The sequence below is a fragment of the Sceloporus occidentalis genome, unplaced genomic scaffold (genome assembly GCF_023333645.1).
Source record: "Sceloporus occidentalis isolate IW3139 unplaced genomic scaffold, rSceOcc1.0.p SCAF_1, whole genome shotgun sequence".
Taxonomy (NCBI): Eukaryota; Metazoa; Chordata; class Lepidosauria; order Squamata; family Phrynosomatidae; genus Sceloporus; species Sceloporus occidentalis.
The window spans coordinates 163,068,946-163,093,230 of record NW_028316981.1 but is presented as its reverse complement, the minus strand read 5'-3'; positions in this window follow the sequence as shown (position 1 = coordinate 163,093,230).

Sequence of the window (24,285 nt, the reverse complement as noted above, 5' to 3'; positions counted from 1 at the left end):
CTTTAGTTTCCCCTACTAAGGGCCCATTCAGAGTACCCGTTCAGGATTCGAAATTTGCATGTGAAGTTCATATTCGGCCCGATTCTGTCACAATCCATGTCGAGGCTTGCACAAGGAAATGCCCCTTACCCCGGGGTATCCAGAATCAGGCTAAAATCAATCTTTTCTTGTTATACCTTTTGAATGTATTATTTTATGGAAAATTTAATAAAGATTATATTTAAAAAAAAAATAAAATCAATCTTTTCTCAAAAGACCCGGGTTCCACGAAATATGAACTTGCCCTCAATCATGATTGGGACAAATTCAGGGAGGGGTTAGGGTCAGAGGGCAGGCAGAGGTCAGAGCATTCCCTCCCCTCATCTGAGGGGAGGGGGAGGAAGAGGAGGAGGAGGAAAGAGCCGAAGGACTGGAGGCTGAGAGGAGGCAAAAGGGGAAATCAGGGTGACTTTTGGGCTGCAAAGGGCTGTAAGAGGGAGGGTGGGGGGAGTGGAGAAAGTGATGGAGGAGGAGGAGGAGGAGGAGGAGGAGGAGGAGGAGCCCTGAGAAGAGGGGAGCCATGGAGGGCATCCTATATCGGAGCAGGAGGAGGAGGATGAAGGAGCCAGGGCAGCTCAGAGGGAGGTGAGGGTCAGAAGGAAGGAGGAGAAGGAGGATTGCCCAGGGAAATTGGGCTGCGGTGCCAAGCTGGAGGATGTAGGGAAATGGATGCAGCAGAAGCAGCCTCTTTTGACAATTTATGCGCATGTTTTTTTGGGTGACATGTCTGTGTGCTTGCTTGTGCTTTATTTCCTCTTGCTCCTGGATTATTATTATTATTATTAGTGTTATATGCAGATGCTACAGTCAGAATGCCTGTGCTGCATTTCCCTTTTATTCCCAATTGATTCCATGGGTCAATTGGAACTGACAGGTCACTCTCTCTCAGCCTCAGTGGAAGGCAATGGCAAAGCTCCTCTAGCAGGAGGAAAAGGGTCAGTTCAGGTCAGGTCGAAGGCAGGGCACGATCGGAGCTCCCATCAGGCACCTTCCCCCCTTTTTTATTTTTTAAAATTATTTTTGACAAAATATGTGCATTTTTTTTTCCTTGAGGCAGATATATATGGATTTATAGCTGCTTGTTCACTTTCCCTTCTATTTGCTGGCTTCCAGCAAAGGGGAAATGTTGCAAATGGGCTAGACTTTTTTTCCTTTGCGAATCAATCCTACAATTCGAATGTTACATTTGTTGCTCTTGTCAATTAGGCAATTGGCAAAATGATACATACTTTTGCAAGGAATTCAGGGATAGCCCTGAATTGCTTTTAAAAGCAGAAAAGAGTGCATGGCAATCACATCCTTTTCTGGCATTTCCGAGGTGAGGAAATTATTATTATTATTATTATTATTATTATTATTATTATATGTGTAAGAGGCATTCTGGGGTGGCAAGGAGTGGGGGATACAGGATGCATTAACTTGCATTTTGGGGTTGAAAATGGGGCCAAGGGCAGATCATAACCTGCACTGACCCAAATGCCTCCCCCCCCCCCCCCCCACACACACACACGAGATTTTAAATTTTGACAAAATGTGTGCACTTTGGGGCATTTTGTGCATGACTCTTTAAATAAAAAGGAGGGGGGAGGACACTTCCGATGCCCCTGCAAATGTCACCTATGATGATCGCTTGATTGACAGCAGGCACCTTCAAGTTAAACCCGATAAGGCATTCTGGTTAAAATGCCCCTCAAATCTAGTGGGCACTCGCTATCGGAGAGATTCAGGGGAGGGGCATCCGGATCTACCCAGTTCCACCCACATTAATTGGGCCAGTGGGAATGGGGCCTAAATTGGTTTTTTTCCACCCCTCCTTAAAGGGATGAGCTTTTTGATGAAGTGTCAGTCTACTATGATCTCTTGCTTCACAACCCCCTGTGTCATGTCCTGTCTTACAGGGCAACCACTTCAGCTTCTTGTTCTCAGCAGCTTGGAGGTTCACAACAGAGAATAACAGAGCAGACCACAAGAACATTTCAACATTTGTTCTAGAGAAGTTCTCACTCCAGTGGTTTTGGCACAAGAAGAGGGTAAGTGTGTCCTGGGGCCACTTGCATTGCATATCATTGATGTGTACCATGCTTAGGCTATGGGCATTGCAAAGCTTATAATTAATATATCTAGTGTTTACTTCAAAGGCAGTATGTCCAAATCTTCCTATGGGTGTGTATGTTTGCTGGAGAAAATTTCATGCCACAATCTTCTTTCTCCCAGGAAGTTCAGAGAGAAAATTTAGCATGTATGTAGGTCAGGGCAAAAGAAACAAATGTGTTTTGCATTATGTATGCTACATCTAATCCTTGGAGATATGGATTCATTTCAAGACAATGGAGGAATGTGAACTTGGGGGAAATTGTTTTGAACTGACCTGATCCACTTCTTTCAGTTAACTGTTCAGAATAGGAATGATTTGTGTGATTTGCCATTTTCCGCACTTCCTAGATTAACTGATCTACTTCTCCACTCAAAACAAAGTAACAAAAATGTGAATTTCTTAAGCACATGGCCACTGTCACAATGATAGTGTTGAGCAATGTGACATATAAAAGGTGTCCAAATTCCTGGTCATAGTTGGCCTTAGGGCAATGGTTGAAATCCTGCATGTTACACATGTGTATGTCTTGTATTGGATGTAGTGCAAGGTGATATTCACATTTTGAACCACCCAAAACCTCCCCCCAAGGCAGACCTCTGCAAGGGACTACTCTGAATATTGAGTGGCAAGGAGAGGGTGGCAGCACAGTGACTAGGTAGCAAGACTGCAACCCATCCCATTGGCAGTTCTCCAAACAGAGGAAGAGAAACCATTTGCCTGCTTGGCAGAGAGAGATCCTAGAGCTGCATGTGTATGCCATTATGTTCTCCATACCATATGCATGATCCCAATCAATATGATTTAACTGCTGAGTGAGTGGCAGCCTGAGGCAATGAACAAAATGGCACCCCTCCCCATTCCATGCACAAAGGCAGATAGCTGGACTGCCAGTGTACTCTTACTTCAACCCAGGCAATAGGACAACATCCTCCAACACTCCTGATGGTAGCTGAATATGTTAGGAGACAGACAGCACATTGCATGACATACACAGCCCTATAGTCTTGCATGTGGCTGACAAGTTTTGAGAGAGCAAATTCTGAAGTAAGTCTTTCTGGCTCATATTTGCTTTTAAACCTTCAGATTTTCATTTTCATCATTTCAATGTGCCTTCTCCCCTACCCCATCTTCTGAAATATTCCCAATCATCAGATTCAGAAATCTAGCTGGATTTGGGATTTGTGTAGAATTTTGTTTTAGCCGTAGTAAATGACCCACAGCTAAGCTTTTGCTAAAGAAAGCCAGCTTGTATGAGATAAATATCACAACACAGCTAACTGGCCATAAAACCATGTGAAAATGTGAAAAGCAACAAGCAGTGAACAAATTCAGATTAATGCCGTTTTATTTACAAGTGCTTATGGGAGCCAATGAAGTAAACATAGTGAATTGTGACTTTGTGTAAAGTTTTCATCATCCTTCCGGATTTGCTTGTAGTACTATAACAGCTGGAAAATAGAGTTCAATGATATTTAATTTAATTTAATCAGAATGGTTTTGTACAGGCTTTAGGTACAAGTTATAAGAAGATTGTGAAGAAACAAGGAATTAGTTAGGACAAGTGTAGAACTATAAATATATTGCTTTCTTTCATTTACTAACAGATAACACTAAAATAAAGAGTTTAGTATAAAAGTTAGGGCAGTAGAAGGGAAGTAATGAATGGGAATGTGTGTATGTTATGTTGTTTGTAATGTTTGTTTTGTTAGTATTATTGTGTAATGTGGTAGTGATGTATGTTTTGTAATATATGTGATTTATGACTGAGTAGTGAATAATGATTTTTATATGCTTTTAAAACTGAATAAAAATTATATAAAAAATAAATAAAGTTTTCATCATCCATTGTAACTCTGTACTAACCGGGTAAAAATCAATACATTGCAGAGAACAAATACTAAGAAGAAAAACATGTACTCAAAAGTTGTAAAACCCTATCCCTAAACTACACACTACATAGGATACAAGTTTATAGGCCTACCAGCCAGTTGTTAGTCCCAATTCAGATAGACCATGAATCCATAGAATAGACTGTCTTGGTAAGTTAATACTGATGTGTTATTGATCTCTTCTGTTTGAGAGATTAAAATAGGATCAATTGGGGATGGACAAAGTGTGGCCTTCCTCATTTTGTTGGACTCCAACTCCCATTTCACCATTAGCTATGGCTGGTGGAAGTGGCAACATCTGCAGGACTGCACTTTAACCACCTTTGACTTAAGCCTAAGCATGAAGCTGGGCCTCATTTTGTTGGAGAGATGGAAATATTTGAAAAAAATGAAAGAAAAAGCAACAAACCCTGAATAGAGGAATGAGAAAGTTACTAATTTGTGACTTATTCTGGACAAAATTTGTATGTGGTTATTTTGCATAGGAAAACAGCATTTTTATTTTTATTTTTTGCATTGGAAATAGCATTGTCTGCTCAGAAAATCATATATCTATAAAGAGATATAATTTTCAGTATAGAAAATCTGCCTACCTGTGAAGAAAATACTGCAGTTGTGGACCATTCTGTGCAAAATTTGACTGTGATTGATTTGTACAGAAAGCAGCATTTTCTATGCTGGAAATAGCTCCTCCATATTTCTGTATGAGAGAGAAAGGGAGAGTGTGTGTGTATCTATTGTGTATCTCTCTCTCTCTCTCTCTCTCTCTCTCTCTATATATATATATATATATATATATATATATATACATACACACATAGAGAGAGAGAGAATCTACTGTATCTCTCTCTCTCTCTCTCTCTCTCTCTCTATATATATATATATATATATATATATATAGAGAGAGAGAGAGAGAGAGAGAGAGAGAGATCTACAGAAAATGCTGTTTCATACAAGAAAAAGCTGTTTTCTGATCAAAACAACATATTAATTTTTCCAAAGAATAAATTCTGAATTTCAAAATGGGTTTGAAAATTGCATAGTTTTGGAATTGTTTTCATGGCAGAAAGAAAATGGCTCTAATTATTCTTTGCTCCCTTGAGGAAAAATAGTGAAGAATTATATCCTTTCCTTTGGTTGTTACTGCTATGTCTGCTGTTGTTATTTTATTGTTTTCAGTGTCAAAAACACAGTCGCTGAAAATCTGTGTTTGTGTTAATGAACTAAATTTTCCCACATTTTTGTACAAAAAAGAGCAGTAAGAATCCTGTTGGTGAACTATAGGGTTCTCCAGACCGCCTCAAAGGGGCGGGCTGGAGGTGCCCAGTTTTCCGCTAGAGGGATGCCACAGTGATCAAACCATGTGGCGTCCTTCCAGACCAAAGAGTACCTGGAAAACCAGGTTCTTCTTGGCACGCGCGAACACCATCATCAGTGCATCCATGACACAAACGTGGTACCCGGAAGTGCAGACGCAGCACTGCCCTTGCATCATGCATGTGCGCCATGTAAAGATGGTGCATGCTCCAGAACCCTAGAATTAGCACCAGGCCGCCACTGCAAACCGGCGATCTGTACCAGGCCTATGCTAGTATACGTCTGCCAGTCTAGGTAGGGACAACAAGATGAAAATGGTTGCAAGTAAAGCAGCAGGGAACGACGGGAGGCATTTGAGCAATGGGCTGCTCAGTACTAGTAGATCTGCCTGCCATCCCTGCTGGGAAAAATGCAGCTGCTAGCATAGTGCACAAAAAGATCTCAGCCAAGAAGACCTCCTACTGCTCTCTGAGTAGGTGGCAAGTTTGCTATCAGTCATGTTAGAGCATCCCAGCATAACCTATATAGCCATTGTGTTTCTTTTAAATGGGACACAAATCAAGCATGCATATGTAGTCTGCAAAAGGTTGGTGGCTGCTCAGCCCTGGCACAACACAAACTACAAATGCCAGGGTTCCATAGAATGGAGCCATGACAGTTAAAGCGAAGTCAAACTGCATTATTTATGCAATGCAGTTCCCCATGCTGAATCATATATTTTCTTGAACATCTTCATTAGGCTACAAGTGAATTCCCTGGTGTGCTGCCTGCATCTCCCTTCACCTACTGAGTCCTGAAAATACTCAGTGAGCCAAAAGATGAAAAACTGAAAGATCAGTATCAAGTTAGGTCATTAAATTTTAATATGATTTTTTGAAAGTATGTGTCTATAGATAGTATTTTCTTGTTATAACACATTCTGATTGTTTGCTTAAGCCCATTCTGAATGGTTGCTTACATTTAATGCTTGCTTTACTTGTTGCAGAAGATTGAGATTTTAATGAGAGAGAGGGGTTGTTGTGTTCCTGTTGTGTTCCTTAAAATGTATTTTAACTTGTATTTTAACTTCATGTTTTTGTAAAAACATAATTGTGATTTAATAGTGTTTTAATTTTTGTATTAATAGTTTTGAGATTTTTTCATATTTGTACTGTGTTTTAAAATGTTTTCAATCCTTTCCTGGGGAAAAGCAGGATATAAATTGAATAAATAAATATTTTTAATGATGTCATCAAGATGTCTGAGGCCTTTTTCTAATTTAAGCTATAATTTAAGATATCATGTGTGGACCAAGTGTCTGAAGTTCAATTTGAAAACTCTGTTACAATGCTCATGAATTATCCAATAAATAGCAAATGGTAATAATGACATTATGCACCATGCCTTTCTGTTTTATGAGCCATATATCAAGGGAAAATTCATTTTTCCCATTTTTATATGGTTCACTATGTAGGACACTTTAGCAGATTCAAAGTAAATATAGGTTACTTACTTCCCAACAAGCCAATGTACAAATAAATACATTTTGATATGACATTGTTAAGACAAAATTGAGCATATATAAATGTTATGTGATTTAATTAATCATCTCCATAGGAAAATAGTTGCAAGGGGTTGGGCTATGGAATTTGCCTAATGAAATTGCCTAATGAAAATTGGGTATGTGAAGTGGAAGGATAAATTGGGTAGATTTAATTCAGCTTGCTTTTGAAGAATTCACCAGCATTTGTTAACATCCTATTTCAGAGAGAAAGAACTTGAGGATTAAAAATCTGAATGTAGGAGAAAGTAAATCTGACAGAATTTCCCCTCTACATTCATAAGGAAACTTCACAATATAAATCCAAAGCAGTTTCCACAATTCTTTTTTCCAAGTGGCAGAAGATCGAATCTGGTCTTCCCCAACCTGGTATGCTCAATGATCTACAGTCCCCATTGTCCCCAGAAAGTTTGGTCATTGGAATCCAACATGTCTGAAAGGCATTAAGCCAGTCATAACTGTAGGGCTATTCATGCTGAAATGTTCCTCACACAGCCATACTGTACATATTGTGCTGCTGGAACCTAGGCTTCACTTCGGAGATTTGTTGTTGTTGTCAGCTGCCCTCAAGTTGAACTCAACTCATGGTGACCCTGTGTATGAGACATCTCCAAGCCCTTATCCTCCACTGCTCTGCTTAGGTCTTGTAGATTCAGACCAATGGCCTCCTTGATTGACTCTTTCCATCTGGCATGCAGTCTTCCTCTTTTTCTGCTATCTTCTATCTTTCCTAGCATTCGTGTCTTTTCCAATGGTTCATGCCTTCTCTTGATGTGGCAAAAGAATGACAGTCTCTATTTAATCATCTTGGCTTCCAGGGAGAGTTCAAGCTTGATCTGTTCAAGGACACATTTGTTTGTTGTTCTGGCTGTCCACGGTATTCACAGCACTCGTCTTCAGCACTACATCTCAAATGGGTTGATTTTCTTTTTATCCACTTCTCCACTGTCCAGCTCTCACATCTGCACATGATGATGGGGAATACAATGGTTTGGATGGATGATTCTAACCTTAGTGCTCAGTTGTATATCTTTAGGATCTTGTCTAAATCTTTCATTGCTAAACTTCTCATTCCTGGTCTTCTTTTTATTTCTTGATCGCAGTCTTTGTTCTGATCAATTCTTGATCCAAGGAACAGGAAATCTTTAACTATATGGATTTCCCCATTTTCTAGGTTTAAGTAGATCCTTTGTGGTTATTATTTTTGTTTTCTTTCTGTTAAGCAACAAGCCTGCCTTTACACTTTCTTCCTTGACCTTCCTTAGTAATTGTTCCAAATCCCTGATGTTTTCCACTAGTAGTATGGTATCATCCACATATCTTAGATTGTTGATGTTCCTCCCTCCTCTCTTTACTCCCCCTTCTTCTAAGTATAAACCTGCTCTTCATATAATATTTTCAGCATACAAGTTCAACAAGTAGGGTGATAATATGCAGCCTTGCTTGACCCCTTTGCCAATTGGGAACCATTCTGTTTCTCTGTATTCTGTGCTAACAGTAGCCTCTTGTCCTAAGTACAGATTTCTCATCCAGACTATCAGATGTATTGACACTCCCATGTCTTTAAGAGCATTCCATAGCTTTTCACGATCTATGCAGTCAAAGACTTTGCTATAATCTACAAAGTACTCCAGAAATAGCTGGCATTATATAGCTGTTGTTGAAACTGGGTGGATTACACCAGGAACCCCAAGGTAAATGTATTATACCAACTGGCTCTGAGTATGTTGCAATCATTGCTCTATGTTGTAATGGTGGTGTTACTCCACTACCCGCCCAACCTGGGATCTCTTTACCCATATGCAAAGCCTGCCTTGAGGGTTTGATCAACACAATGAACCCAGCCTTGCTTCCACCATGTACTGTCATCTAACAGCACCCTCACCTGGTGAGTCCAACTGTTTGCATTATGGACACACTTGGCTCCTTTAATCCCCTGAGCAGAACTCAACCTCCAACAGGAAAATAAAGGCAACCCTTCCTTCCTTTTCATTTTCTCCAAGATGCAACAGGAATCATTCCTGGTATCTGCTTTCATTTAATGCTTAAAGTGAACCTGAGTTACAAGTACAAGGGATAATGAGGATGGGTGTGCATCTCAACATGTACAGAATATTTTATTTTATTTTATTTGCCACTGGATGTCATGAATCTGGTTGGTGGCCTTATACATGCTTACGTTCCCCCATGGAAAGAGCTAGAAACCTTTGTCCAATGCAGGGCATTGGCATTTAGTTAATGGTTGCAAACTTTGCTCACGTAGAAATGGATCAAGTTGTGTGTTTTGTTCTGCACCTTCATTTGTGTGGTTGGTTATATTTTAAGTTGTGCAACACTGCCATTAGAATATGTTTTATTCAGTCAATGACCAGAAAAAATTACAAAGATACAAAGCATAATACAAAGTGTAACAATAAACCTCAAGGAATACACAATAAAATAAAATAAAATGGATGTGAGTGCGATCTGGCTGCAACATCTGTCACCCCATTGATCACCAGGGTTGATTCGGCTGATCTGGCTGGCTAGGCAGGTGTCCCTTTCCTCCCTCATCGCTCCATGTGCATCCCTCCTGAAGCTGCATGCTGGGTGGAAGAGGACGACCATCCCAGATAGAAGGAGTGTTCTGTTCTTCAGTCAAGGGTATATGATAGCTGCGCTCCCTTGCTAGAACCTCCAACACTGCCATTCAACTTAAGGCTTCTGTAGCCCAAATGATATGTAATTCTGCATGCAAAGATCCATGCTAAATGACCCCAATATAGGAGTCCAGCCAAAAACAACAGCTCATTCATTACTGAGATATCTAAGGGGTACAACTGCAGTGCAAAGTTTCAATTTTATCCTTTCCTCAGTTTTATTCTTTCTTTTTTATCTATTTAATCACCATGGCTCCACTTTATAGAATCCTGGGATTTGACATTTGATGAGGTCTTAGAATTCTCTGCTAGAGACAGCTTTATTCAATTCCCCCAGAACTATAAATTCCAGGATTCATTAGGATGAAGCCATAAAAATGTATATGGTCTCATTTGGTATCAACTGTATGAGTGCAGATACAACTTATATATAGTTGGCTGCAAACTGATCTAATTAAGGTAGTGTGGCTCCTAACCCAGAAATTCTAGCTCTTCTTTAACCCCTCAAGGGAGTGGGAAGTAGACAGCTATTGGGTTTCTTGACAACCAGCTTCCTTTGTCAACTGTGAATTGTTTCAGCAGACTGGGGAAGAGCCTAGGTAAGGTCACATCTGGAGAAATGAGCTGATAGTATACTGGGATGGGCTAATCTGGAAGGATTATTTTTCCCTGTACATGATCTTTAGAAATTTTGGTAAATTCAGATTTTTTAATAAAATAAACTAAAACTCCTCACCCTCCCCGGGGTGAAGCAGCTGAACTCTCTCCCATCAGATAAGAATATACAACTATCTTATAGCCTAAAGACCTATGTTATTGATACCAATTCCCTGAGGACTGAAACGATTTCTCATTAAACTTGATGCTGGCACTTATGAATATATCACTGATTGCTAATCCATAATATTTTAAGGCAGGAAGACAGAACAGGGTTTTCATTTCAGATGTGACACAGCTGTATTCTGCTCCAGAATAAAGCCCGGAGCTTTATGTTGTCATTGTTCTTGTTGTGTCCCTTTAGGTTGTTTCTGACTTATGGCAAACCTATCATAGGGTTTTCTTGGCAAAATATGTTCAGAGGAGGTTTGCTATTGCCTTCCTCTGAGGCTGGAAGCATGTGATTTGCCCAAGATCACCAAGTGGGGTTTCAAGACCAAGCTGGAATTGACCCCTTGTCTCCAATACTTAAACCATTATGCCATGAGTTTTATTTTACATGTCCCATACACATACTATGAAAGAATTGTATAAAAACATTTTTATGTTTTATACATATGAAGAGTGTTCTCTCACTAAATAGCCTGAGCTTTAGCCTTATAGTTGGGGTCAGGGCAATGATTTATGGGTGCTTAACTTTGTTCCAAGTTTTATTGAAGGTAGTAATGCAATTCCTATTAAGGATAATGCCTAAGCACTATAATGTGACAAATTTAGCCATCACAACTTGATAGAGTTTTACAAGTAAATGTGGATTTACTTACATTAATGCAAAATATGTTATTTATATTATTTATTTCCTTTTTTTTACAGATCCACCCTGTGATGCAAGCTTCTTCACTTAATCTGAATGCAAATGAAAAAAAAATGTGGAAACATCTGTCTGTATACATGTATGAAAACAATATTATTTAAGGTGTGTGACAGCAAGCAATATTTCCTAAATATGTGCATAGATAATATCTGTTCTAAATTGAATGATCCCCATTAAACATTGATAAATTTCAACATCAGGAGGTCATATGCCATGCAAATGTACATAGCACTGCCTGTATGGCTAAATGCAGGCATGAATAAATACAGTCAAAGGAAACAAAATGGACATCGGCACCTAGATCAATCATCATCTTGCTTGCCTAATTTCATCTTTGGTGATTTCATGTGTATATAAACAGTCTTTTTGCTTAGCTCTTTATTGAGCTACCATGATGCCATGGAATGTTAATGAGTATATTCTGCATGGTAAGGTAAAGAGTAGCCTAAGTATAGGTCTACACAATGCTGACAAGGAGTACCCACCTGCTGAGATCCTATGTGTGTGTGGAATTTACACAGTTGTTATGTGGCCCCTGGTGTTGTTGCTTACTAGTGGTGAAGCAAAGAAGGGGGGCAGGCAGCTCAGACCCTAGTGAAAAAGTAGTTCCAAGCTCAGCTGGGTAGGGGTGAGAAATGATGGTGTGCTTTTGAATGGAGTACAGCCACCTTTCTCTTCCCCCAGAAGCTCAGAGTAGCTTTTGCATCACCTTCTCCCTCCTTCCACTCCTCAATGGTGAGAAGCACCAAAAGCCTCTCCCAGCATTTGACACCTGTGAGGTGTCAAAGATTTTGGATGACATGCAAGGGCAAGAGAGTAGCCCTCTGGGGTCATGGCTACACAAAGAGCAAATGAACTGATCCCCCTTCACCCTCGCTGTGACCTGTTTTCATGATGCAAGATCAAAACCTCAGTTCAACTGTGGACTGTATTCACAATGTGAAGCCATTTTTGCATCGAAATCAGACCACCCCTGCCTTAAACTGCATCAGAAAAACTCACCTTTTGCTCAGAGTTTTCCAGGATACAGACAAAAACCAGCCTATTTCTGTCAAACAGCACGTGTTTGGGAAGCAGTGGTGTCACCACCATAAGGGTTTCACCTGATGTGGTCCACCCCACCACACCCACCCACACCCACACATCCTTAGTAACATTCCTGGTAGAAAGTATTTCATGTGCTGATGCAAACCAAATAACGATGCAAGCCCTTTGCTGTCAGGGTGGCCAGGCAGCCTTCTTCATTTCAACCTTCTGTCCAGGAGAAATTTCAAAATGTCCTCCGTTTTGAGTATGACTAAGAAAACATCAATTTATAGTTATATTAGTGTTTGGGGTTTTATTTGTTAATGTGCTACATTTTTCTTGAATATCCTAGGTTTTGCAGTGCCTTGCCCTTCTTTGTGGCCAGGACATCTGGTCACTCTGCTTGCTGGGGATTTTTGATAGTGATAGAAAAGGCACAGCAGATATTCTCAAAGAGAGGGTTAGAGAAGAAAAGCACACAGATTTCAATGCAATGATGTGATCATTAATGAATTGAGGCTGGGATTTGGAAGAGCCAGGTTCAAGACCCAACTAAGCTATGATGAAACGCACTGGGTGACCTTGGGCCTCTCTCTCTCAGCCTGTTTTTTCTCTTGTGAGAATAAAGGTGAGGGAATGTGAGCCATCTATGACACTTTGAATGTAGGAGTATTTGTTATCTATATCAAATATAGTGGTCATAGCTATTACAATATGAGTTGTGATAGAAAACAGGATAAAATAATCATGGGGCTCTTGTAAGATTTTTAAAAATGAAAACTTCTGTTTGTTGTTTCAGGAAATCCATCTGGAATTTTAAAGGAGATAGGCAAAAGAAGATTACCAAAACTTTAGTAGAAGAGCCCCTAAAATTGGCTTTCACATGTGGATGTAAGTCATCCTGAGGAAGGAGCCTCTGGATTATCTCTTTCCAGACAAAGGAGAGAAAAGATGCATCAAGAAGATGGCAAAATGTTAACAGGGGACAGAGAAAAGGCAGAATTACTCAATACTTTCTTTGCCTCAGTCTTCTCAGAAAAGGCAAAGGGTGCACAACCTGAGGAAAATGGAGCAGAGGGCAGAATAGGGGAATTTCAGCACAGAATAAGTAAAGAGATAGCAGAGGAATACCTTGTTAATCTAAATGAATTTAAGTCTCCAGGACCAGATGAACTCCATCCAAGGGTATTAAAAGAACTGGCAAATGTAATATAGGAGCCATTGGTAATAATCTTTGAGAACTCCTGGAAAACAGGAGAAATCCCAGCAGACTGGAGGAGGGCAAACGTTGTCCCCATCTTCAAAAAGGGGAAAAAAGAGGATCCCAACAATTATCATCCAGTTAGTCTGACATCAATACCAGGAAAGATTCTGGAGCAGATAATTAAACAAAGAGTCTGTAAACATCTAGATGGCAATTCCATAATCACAAAAACTCAACACGGGTTTCAGAGAAACAAGTTATGCCAGACAAATCTAATCTCTTTCTTTGATAAAATTACCAGCTTGGTAGATGAAAGGAATGCTGTGGATATAATATATCTTGATTTCAGTAAGGCCTTTGTCAAGGTTTCCCATGACATTCTTGCAAACAAGCTTGTAAAATGTGGACTAGACAAGGTAACTGTTACATGAATTTGTAACTGGTTGACCGGCTGAACGCAAAGGGTGCTCAACAATGGCTCCTTTTCATCCTGGAGAGAAGTGACCAGTGGGGTCCCACAGGGCTCTGACCTGGGCCCAGTGTTATTCAACATCTTTATCAATGACCTGGATGACAGAATTGGGAGCATACTTATCAAGTTTGCAGATGACACCAAATTAGGAGGAATAGCTAATACCCCAGAGGACAGGATCAACATTCAAAATGACCTGAATAGACTAGAAAGCTGGGCCAAAGCTAACAGAATGAAATTCAACACAGAGAAATGTAAGATATTGCACTTAGGGCAGAAAAATAAAATGCACAAATATAGGATTGGGGACACCTGGCTGAATGAAACTACGTGTGAAAGGGATCTAGGAGTTCAAGTAGACCACAAGTTGAACATGAGTGAACAGTGTGATGCAGCAGCTAAAAAGGCCAATGCAATTTTAGGCTGCATCAATAAAAGTATAGTGTCTAGATCAAGAGAAGTAATAGTGCCGCTGTATTCTGCTTTGCTCAGGCCTCACTTGGAATATTGTGTCTAGTTCTGGGCGCCACAATTCAAAAAGGACATTGAGAAACTGGAGCGTGTCCAAAGGAGGGCAAATAAAATGGTGAAGGGTCTGGAAACCATGTCCTATGAGGAACGACTTAGGGAGCTGGGGATGTTTAGCCTGGAGAAGGGAAAGTTAAGAGGTATTATTATTATTATTATTATTATTATTATTATTATTATTAAGCTTTATTTATATAACGCTGTAAATTTACACAGCACTGTACATAAAATCATTTAATTAGACGGTTCCCTGCCTTCATGCTTACAATCTAAGAAGACATGACACAAAAGGAGAAGGGAGTGGTTGAGGGGAAGGGGATCAGGTCCAGCATTCTTCTCTCCCTCTGAGGCCTGGACCAAGGCAGATGGACAGATGGAGGGCTCTGTATCTTAAGATAGGCCTGATGGCATTGGCCCATCCTCTCTGTTTAAATATTTGAAGGGATAGCCCTGTTTAAATATTTGAAGGGATGTCATACTGAGGAGGGAGCAAACGTGTTTTCTGCTGCCCCAGAGAACGGAACAATGGATGCAAGCTACAGGAAAAGAGATTCCACCTCAACATTCGGAGGAACTTCCTGACAGTAAGGGCTGTTCGACAGTGGAATGCACTCCCTCGGAGGGTGATAGAGTCTCCTTCCTTGGAGGTCTTTAAACAGAGGTTGGATGGCCATCTGTCGGGGATGCTTTGATTTGAATTTCCTGCATGGCAGGGAGTTGGACTGGATGGCCCTTGTGGTCTCTTCCAACTCTACAATTCTATGATTCTATGATTCTAAAAGGACTAACTAATTTTTATGAGAAAGGGAGAAATGACCTCTGCAGGCAGGAAGGAAGCAAAGAGGCTTGAATACATGAACCAGGGAAAGGAACAAAAAGGTGATGCAAAAGGGTAGGCATGCTCTCTAGAGCTCACCGATCACATTATACAAGCATTGAGACCATCATTAAACTCCTTGGAGAAAAACAGGATATAAATCTAATAAATAAAATGTATGCAAAGTTTAGCCCTATATAACTATAAGTGCCTATTTCATAGATCTATGTAGCATATGGCAGGAAATGTATAAAACATGACAGAGGTTCCAGCCCACACTGAGCCATGGAAATTCACTGGATGCCTGTGAACCAGTCACTGTGTGTCTCTACCTATCCTACCTGACATGTGTAGATAAAGAGAGGGTGAGGTAAACCATGTATATTGTCTGGAATGTATTGGAGTAAGAGTGGAACATGTAGCTAATAAATTAAAATGTACATAACCATTTAACAAAACAAATATCTTGCTGAGGGCATTTAATAGGGAAAAAACATAATAGATATGACATCAAAGAGATGAACACAAGATGGCACCTACCTGCACTCCTCCCCTTCCAGCAGACTCCTATCTGTAGCAATCTCAATATCCAGAGCCAATCTGACATTCGTCACCTCCTGAGATAATCCTGCAGCAGACCGGCTGGCTCAACCTTGGTGCTGTCTGCAGGGCATGTTGCAGATCCATCAGTTTTACTCTGGCATCTTTCAGGGCCAACTCCCCTTGTTGTTCCACATCAGCAATAGCTACCTGGAGACCAGCGATCTGTAGCAGGTTTGAAGAAAGTGGTATATTCAGTTCTTTCCTAATTACACAACTGTTTATATCATATCTGTCATAATATGCAATATTATGTATGGCCAAAAGACAGCAGTTTCTGCTAGAAAAGGTAGGCTAATATGACCATGCTTTTCTTGTGTGTGTGTATATATATGCTGACTGCCTGCATTACATGTTTTCCATATTATACATTGTCTTTCATTTTGACATCAGATGTGGAGAGAAAGCTGGGGTTTTGAAGATTCTGGTGATGCATTAGTGACTGTTCAACTACTATCCTCACTGCTGACTTGGACTGAAAAAAGGGGGCACACCATTCATGAATCTTTTGAATAACAAAAGCCTTCTAAAACTGAATATGCTTCAGAGTAAATTAAAAATTCTATATGGTTATTGTTGTCTGTTCAGAAATCCAAACTAACCGAAATTCCACAAATATAAGATGTAGCTTGTGAAGTGTTTATTTGTGAATGTGTCTTTCCCTTAACTTTCTCCAGAATTTGGAATTGACTCGTTGATAAGTTACATTTTAACTCAGTTTGTTTAATCACATCTAACTTATTCAATTTGTCAATTAACTTGTATTTTTAACATGAGGTTAAAATATGTTGAATATTGGTGAAATGGGTAATCAGAATTTGTAAGAATTATATTGTGCAGGTGCCTCTCCCTCTATCATAGCCTGTAGAACACAAAGTTCTGCTGCCTCTGGAGAAGAAATAGTTGAATTGGAGGAAGTGGGACACAAGATTCTGTTGTTAGACCAATCTGTAAGCACTGATACCTCTTTGAGAAGAGAAAGTAAGGGGAAGGAGATAGCAGAGAGCTTTCTAAAGCCTAGGTTAGAGCCTAGATAAGATCAGAATAGCTAAATTTAGGGATGTAGTAAAAAGAATAGAAAAGAAAACAGTAAGTCTCGGAAAGGCATGTGTTTAGAGGGAGTGATTTGTTTGCTTTGTAGGCGATCAAGGCCCTCAAGCAGCCCTGGCCTTTCCAGAATTCCCCATCCCCATGGCCTGCATAGAAGGAAAGCCCAGTCTTTCATTGGGGAGTGCATTGTGACCCACTTCAGTAACTTCTCCTCCACTACTGATTATGTTCTGGACTACTTCTATTGTATATTGTTGCATAATATATTGTACAAAAATGTACAATATATTATGGAAAAATGGGCGTTGACGCACAATAAAATGCTGCTGCGCTATCACTCAACCATCACCCGTCCCCCGGGTGCACTCTGCCAGCTGATTTGGGGAGCATTTGGGTTCGGCAAAATTTCTGCTAGGGATCGAGGGAGCACAAGCAGCAAGGAAGTTAATCAGGAACTACAGCAAGAGGGGATGGAAAGAAGGGTGGGGAAATGTGGTAGCATTTTGGTTGCCACGGCAAGCAGAGAATTGATTATGCCAAGATCCTCATGTGATGTTGGATATTTCAAATAGTGAGGGTCTCTCAGCTTTTGGGAGGGGTTCCAGAGGCTTGGGCGGTCGCAGTTTTGGGTCTAGCAGGTTACATGTGGTCCATGGGCTACACTGTGCCCACCTTGGAATAGAATGAGGGCAGTCAGAGACAATGTGAAGATCTGTAAATGAGGAAAGAGTTTAGAGATTTCTTAATTAACTTATCTGTTTTTAATCAAACTTCGTTCATCTTATTCTCTACATATCTGACTGTTGCATTTAAGAATTGTTAAGAAGATTGGTCATGCCTACTACAGTGAACCCACTGGTCATGACAGCTACTTGTCCATCAAAAGGATCACCTTGAGGCCCAACTACCAGACTCATGGAGGGATCTTGAGGGTAAAAAGACATGGTGACTGAACTACAGGGCTAACCTAGAGAGGGGTTCTGTCACACTTTACTTGTTAATATACTTCCCTGTCATGTTGGCAGTCACATCACGGCACTGGGTGTCACCCAGTGTGGGGTGGAGCTTCTGGAGGCAGGGTTCCCACCATGCCACCCCATCTTTTTCCTGATGAGGAAAGGGATGGGACAGTGCATGGGGGAGCACAGGGAGGAGCATGGGGCGGTGTACAGGGGGGAGCATGCATGGGGATAGCATGGTGGGAAGTTACCCCTCTTCTGGGGTGTCACCTGGTATGCAGGAACTTAACTGGGGGGGTCCATGGGGTCCGGACCACCCCTCTTCCATTAGATACAATGAATGGTGTGTGCCACCATGCTCAAGCCCCATTATAATGGTGGCACTTAGTCTTGACCCCCCCCCCCTTCCCAAAATCCTGGCTACGTCCCTGTGGTATGGCTATACCACCACTCACACTCTAGAGGCACCACTGCTTGTTGGAAGCAAAGCTGAGAAGTGACACATTGAACGTAATTTAGAATCCTGTCAGTGGTAAACACAGGCCTAATGCCACATTATTCCTCAACATGTCCTTTCATGGTTATTACAGAAGGAGGTATTCAGCAACTCCTGCCACAATTATCTTGTACCTACACAACAAATCTCCTCGAGAGGTCAAGGAAGATAATGCTACATCCTTGATCTAGCTGCTGAAACACAGCTGGATATGGCCTGGTCATCTTTTATGTTCCACCACTAGCTAAAATGGCCCTGAGAAAAAATTTGTGGCAGAGAAGTTGGTTGCGCATGTGGGGAGTAGGAAGGGAGCATATCCGCATCTGGAAAAGCTTTATATTCCATGAGATCATTGTGGGATCTTAAGCAATGGCTTCTAACACTGTCACATGCTGTGTAACATTTGCTGATCATCTTCTAAGGCAGCTATTCAGAGAAATATATATAGGGCCTGAACAAACAGGCCAAAATAAAACTGCTTCAGGTCTCTTTGGAGGTATGCTGTATAAATGACACACACATTTTAAGAGACCAGAAGCTGCACCAAAGTTGCGCTCCAGTCCTTAGGACTGGAGCATGGCTTTGGCATGGCTTCCGGCCTCTTAGGATGCATACATCATTTAAATAGCATACCTTCAAAGTGATCCAAAGCAGCTTTATTTTGGCCTGTCTGTTCGGGCCCATAGATCTATATAGCTATATATCCCCAAATATCCATCATATATATAAATGGTGTGCTACAGTAATGAATAGAATGCAAGGCACAATGTCATGCCGCCTTGAGTCCCTGTACTGGGAGGAAGGCGGATATAAATAAACAGAAGAAGAAGAAGAAGAAGAAGAAGAAGAAGAAGAAGAAGAAGAAGAAGAGAAGTGCTTGTCAATTAAAATTTCACTTTTCTAGCCTTGTGTGATAGTCTTCCTTTTCTCTGTACATTCAGGTATGTATGCTGATTGGCTTAGATAGAATTAGTTGTTTTATTAAGAAAAAGATTATGTGGTTGGTTTTTATCTGGCAGCATATCACTAAACTCCTCAACATTAGGAAGAACTTCCTGACAGTAAGGGCTGTTCGACAGTGGAACAAGCTCCCTCGGAGTGTAGTGGAGTCTCCTTCCTTGGAGGTCTTTAAGCAGAGGCTAGATGGCCATCTGCTGGGGATGCTTTGATTTGGATTTCCTGCATGGCAGGGGGTTGGACTGGATGGCCCTTGCGGTCTCTTCCAACTCTATGATTCTATGATCCTTTAATAATATCCATTAAATGTCTCTTTTACATGAAACAAGAGAGACTAATTGCTTGGCTTTAGCATATATAGCAGAAAAGGTATATGTGCTTTTTTAAAAAAATATTCTCACCAATGCCTGTACAATTAAAAACAGTAAACACACTTTAATTATACTTTAAATGTGGAAAATTGTTCTTCTACTACTAATAAGACAATACTCCCTTCTCCTACACATCTATCATTGTCTTGATATCCACAATTTGTTGAATCATGAAGAGCCCTGAGATCATTTGAGTTCATTTGGCTTTTGTGCTCTGTCTTCAAGATGGACCAGGAAAATCATGAACATTTCCATGCCTCAGATGCTGCCTTGAGGAAGATCATTGGTTGCTTTTGCCATTATAGCTGAAAAGCATTGTCTTCTCCCAGATACCCACTTTTAAAATTGATCAGAAAGGACATCAGAAATCAGGGGAAGATCTAGTGGTGCTAAGGAGTGGTTAATACTTGAGAAATGACTTGCCATTCCTGATCCTCTCCCCCAAAGTATAACAGTAGAGGTTTGGATCTGTTCCAAAAATCTACGGCCCAATGCAGACAGGCGGGAAGCAGCGTGGTGGCACCGAATCCAAGGGTTTGGGATCGCACAGCAAGCACATGCTCCAGACTCCTAGTATGTATGGACGCCACCATCATGGCAACCTGCAGTCCACACAGGGGCGGCCAGGATGATGACAATGTTGTGCAGCATCTGGACATCATGGGCAGGAAGTGGTGTCATGTCTGTGCCCCTTCCTGTTTGTGACACCGCAAAAAAGAAGCTGCTCTAGACAGCTTCTTTTTGGCAGTATGTCTGTGTTGCAGCACAGATGTGGAGCAAAAACTGGCAGCACAGACCCATCCGTCTGTACTGTCCCAAAGTTAGCTTTGTGCAGGTTCAACAAAGTGCTCAAAAGGCCTAAGCTAGCACTCTCCTTGAACCAACAAGGCAGCCTTGGAATAACCCCTTCTTCAATCTGTCTTTGTTTCTCAGCAGATATGAATGGATTGCATGAAGGAATTAGTTGTGCCATCCCACCAGTTTGATCACTGTCCTCACACCTTGCCACCCATTAAGTGGAGAGCCTGCTGTTCATGGGGAGGCTCTTTTTATTGTGGATCCCTGATGTCACAATACTCTGCATTCAGGGCCTGCTCTACCATTAAGCTGAGTGAAGCAACCACCTCCAATGATCAGTTCTTATGCTCAGCAGTGACAGACTGGAAAACAGAATACAAAAACCATGTAGCCTGTCCTGCACCACCTAAAGTACCTTCTTGCCCTCCTGTATTCTATTTGTCTACTTACTGTATTTTCTGGCGTATAAGACTACTTTTTAACCCAGGAAAATCTTCTCAAAAGTTGGCGGTCGTCTTGTACACCGGGTATTGTCTTATAGGGCTGGTGCTGAAACTTCCGAGCTGGACTGGAGAATATGCAGTTGCTGCATATGGTGAGGGGAGCTCAAAAATGGCCTGGCCACATCCCCACCATATGCTGTAACCGTATGAAAGCAGCAAGGGCGGTGCTGTACAAGTACGGTAGAAGAAAATCCATTCACTAAGATTCGTGGAAAGAAGTGACTTAACACAGTCCTGATGACGAGGTGAGGGGGCACCTCACCGGAAAGGTGTAAGTGAAGGGCGGAGCAAGCTGCAGGCATCCGGGACGCCTGGGGTATGGAAAAAAGAGCCTTGTTTGCTCTACCACTCTGATAGTCTTGGAGACAGGGAGGGCTGGGCAGGCAGGGAGAGCTGACCAATCCAAGCAAGCTTTGTATACAACAAATTTCCTGCTAAGTACCTGCATGTCATAAGCATTTGAATTAAAATTACCATATTGAAATCAAATCTGATGTTTTTTTCATTTTTATTTGGTGTGCGTTGGAAGAGGGATAGTCTTATACGGCGAGCATATTCCAAACTCTATATTTTAACTGGAAAAGTTGGGGGTCGTCTTATACGCCCAGTCGTCTTATACGCCAGAAAATACGGTATTTCTTCCATTTATAACCCTCCTTTCTCCTCATGCAGGACCAAAGGTGCTCTGTATGAAAGTATTCTTTACTTTCCAATCTGAAGAAAGAGTCATCTAACACTCTGTTAGCTTCTAGGTATGGAATAAAAAGAAGACACTGTTGTTTGTTTGTTTTCATTTTAATGTCCACTTGGATTAACAGTTAAATTAGAAGGAAACAGTTTCTGTTACTGTGTGACTTCAAGTCACTTCTAACTTACAGTGAACCTATCACAGAGTTCTCTGGGGCTGAGAGTGTGTGTGACTCACCCAAGGTCACCCAGTGGGTTTCCATGGCTGAGTGTGGAACTGAACCCTGATCTCAAACCACTACACCACACTGGCTCAGAGGAATATCATTATCAACCTTCATTTTTACACTTCCTGGATAGGTATATAGTCCTTCACTCAAACAAGTCTCTTAATGTGTAACTGGAGAGAAAAGATAATTTAGGTACTTATATTTTAAAATAAAGTTAATTAAAATTAAATATTTATTTGAAAATTAATTTACATATTTAATTTGAAATTAAAATTAATTAAAATTAAAGATTAATTGTAGTCAAAACCCAGATTTCTGTGTCTTAGCCCCATGCTTCTGAGGAAGTAGACCAAGGGGCAAAACAAACAGCCCCAAAGCGGAGGCTTAACGCCACCCCTTTCAGCTCCAGATCAGAGCTACAGCAACTACACACCATGGGCCCGATCCGGCACTTTGCCAGCCCTAAAAGAACCAGCAGTATGTCACTCCTTTTTAAAGCAGCAAAAAGCTGCCCTTGCCAATGCAGCAGTAGCTTTTCTAGGTTTCTTTAGTGCAGCACATCTAAACACTGTGCCAAAGAAATGGTGTGAAACTGCCCACCGTGTGGTTGGGCAGGCGGCGTGATACTGGCATCAGGGTTGCCATCCCGCCGCTCCACCCCCGATGCCAATGTTTTATGCTGCTCTGTTTAGCCTCCAAGTCTACAAAAGCTAATGCTACAACTTCTTTCACACAATTAGTCTCAAGGGTGCCACAAGATCCATTTGCATACGAATATTCCAGATTAACATGACTATATCTCTGATTTAGATCTATACAGAGTTCCTATTCACATTATCAGCCATATAGCTTAACGAATAACCCAATGAATCAAAACGGATAAAGATCCTGAAAAATGGTGCTATCCACTCTCCTCAGTCTAACTCAGAATTCAGAACTCTAGTTTTAATAAATCTCAGTTTAAAACACACACACAGGTAGGAAACAAGTATCACAATGTATTTTATTGGCCATAAAAAGCGCAAAGAAATTTGGAACAATGAATAGTAATCAAAGGCATAATCACTGTAATTTTATTTACAACAAGTAATAGTGGACAATTATGAAACAAGCAAGATTGAATTGGTTGTGTTTTGGATTCCTTTTATAATGTTCTAGAAGTGGTGGCTTCCATGTCAGAGGGGCAGAGTCTGCTTTGGGTTCTAGCTGCTGAACTAGGAGCTGTGGGCTAGACTCCAAAGCAGAATCTCAAGACTCCACAGTGGAAACACTTTGTCATGAGTGTTTAAATGCTTTCCTTTTCTCTTTCTAGCATAAAAGAGGTAAAAATGGCCAGTGGCTGAGAAAGTCAACCAAGAAGCTAAACATATACTGCCCCAAGAAGCCGTGAATTTGGTCAAGTTGACTGAGGGCTAAACTGAACATAGACAGGGAATAAATGGCTGAACCTCACCCTCTTTCTTATTCAGAAATACTATGCAATGTAACTCAGAATCAAATTCTGTTACAGTTCTGGACATGAAAGATTATAATGATAAAACTGATTACATAAGGATTTTCTCATTCTCCAGCTCCTTGTTGAACAACTCAGTGTATAGGCCACATGGTGTCAGAAGCGTTTTGTATTCATTCAAAGAAATCAAAACAGACTCTCAGCTGTTTGGTATATCAGATGCCCTTCAGAACAATATTATTTCCATGCATAATGTAAAATGTCATTTTACATTGAATGTTTTCTTTGTCAGGGTGGCATCTCCAAATATTAATAGAATGGCAATGGCATCTAGGTTTTTATGTTGTTGTCATGGTTGTTATTTTATTACTTACTTTCAGTGTCCAAAAATGGTGTGTGTGTGTGTTTTATTATAGATGCACAGAATGAAATTTCTTGCCAGTCTTGTGAGATTTCCTTCAAGACTTTAAAACATTCACAATTATCAGTTAGAAAATATCTTTCTTCTTTATTTCCAGACAACTTTGGCCTGAGGCAGTGACCAACACAATTCAATAGAGGACTTTTAGTTCATCCTCACTGAATGAAGAAGATGTACAGATTAGATGGAAAGGAGACCGCAGGACCATAGTCCTAGGAATGTACTGCCTTGGTGTAATTATGCCAGTGGAAGTGGAGGAGGCTGGAGGAAAATGACCAGAAGGCAGAAACTGTAAAGCTGTGGTTCTCAGTCTATCTAAAGTGGAGAATAAGCATGTCCCCCTCCCCCAGTGATCTGGGGAATGGCATTATATTTCTGTCCAGCCACTGCTCCTTTGTTTCCTGGAAACTTGCCACAGACAAGCAGTGCATAGCTAATGGACCAGTACTGATCTACAGGCCACCACTTTGAGTAGCATTTCTCAAAAGGAGTGAAAGTCTTAGAGAAAATGGCTGCTCAGAGCCAGCAGCTTTTTGCTTATCTTTCCTCACCATGACCCTGGGAAAAGAGTAACTGCTAGCACAGGGTGCCTACCAGGATTGTGCCCAAGAAGCCCTCCTACTGCTATGTGAGTAAAAACCAATTTTGTTCTCAGTACTTACA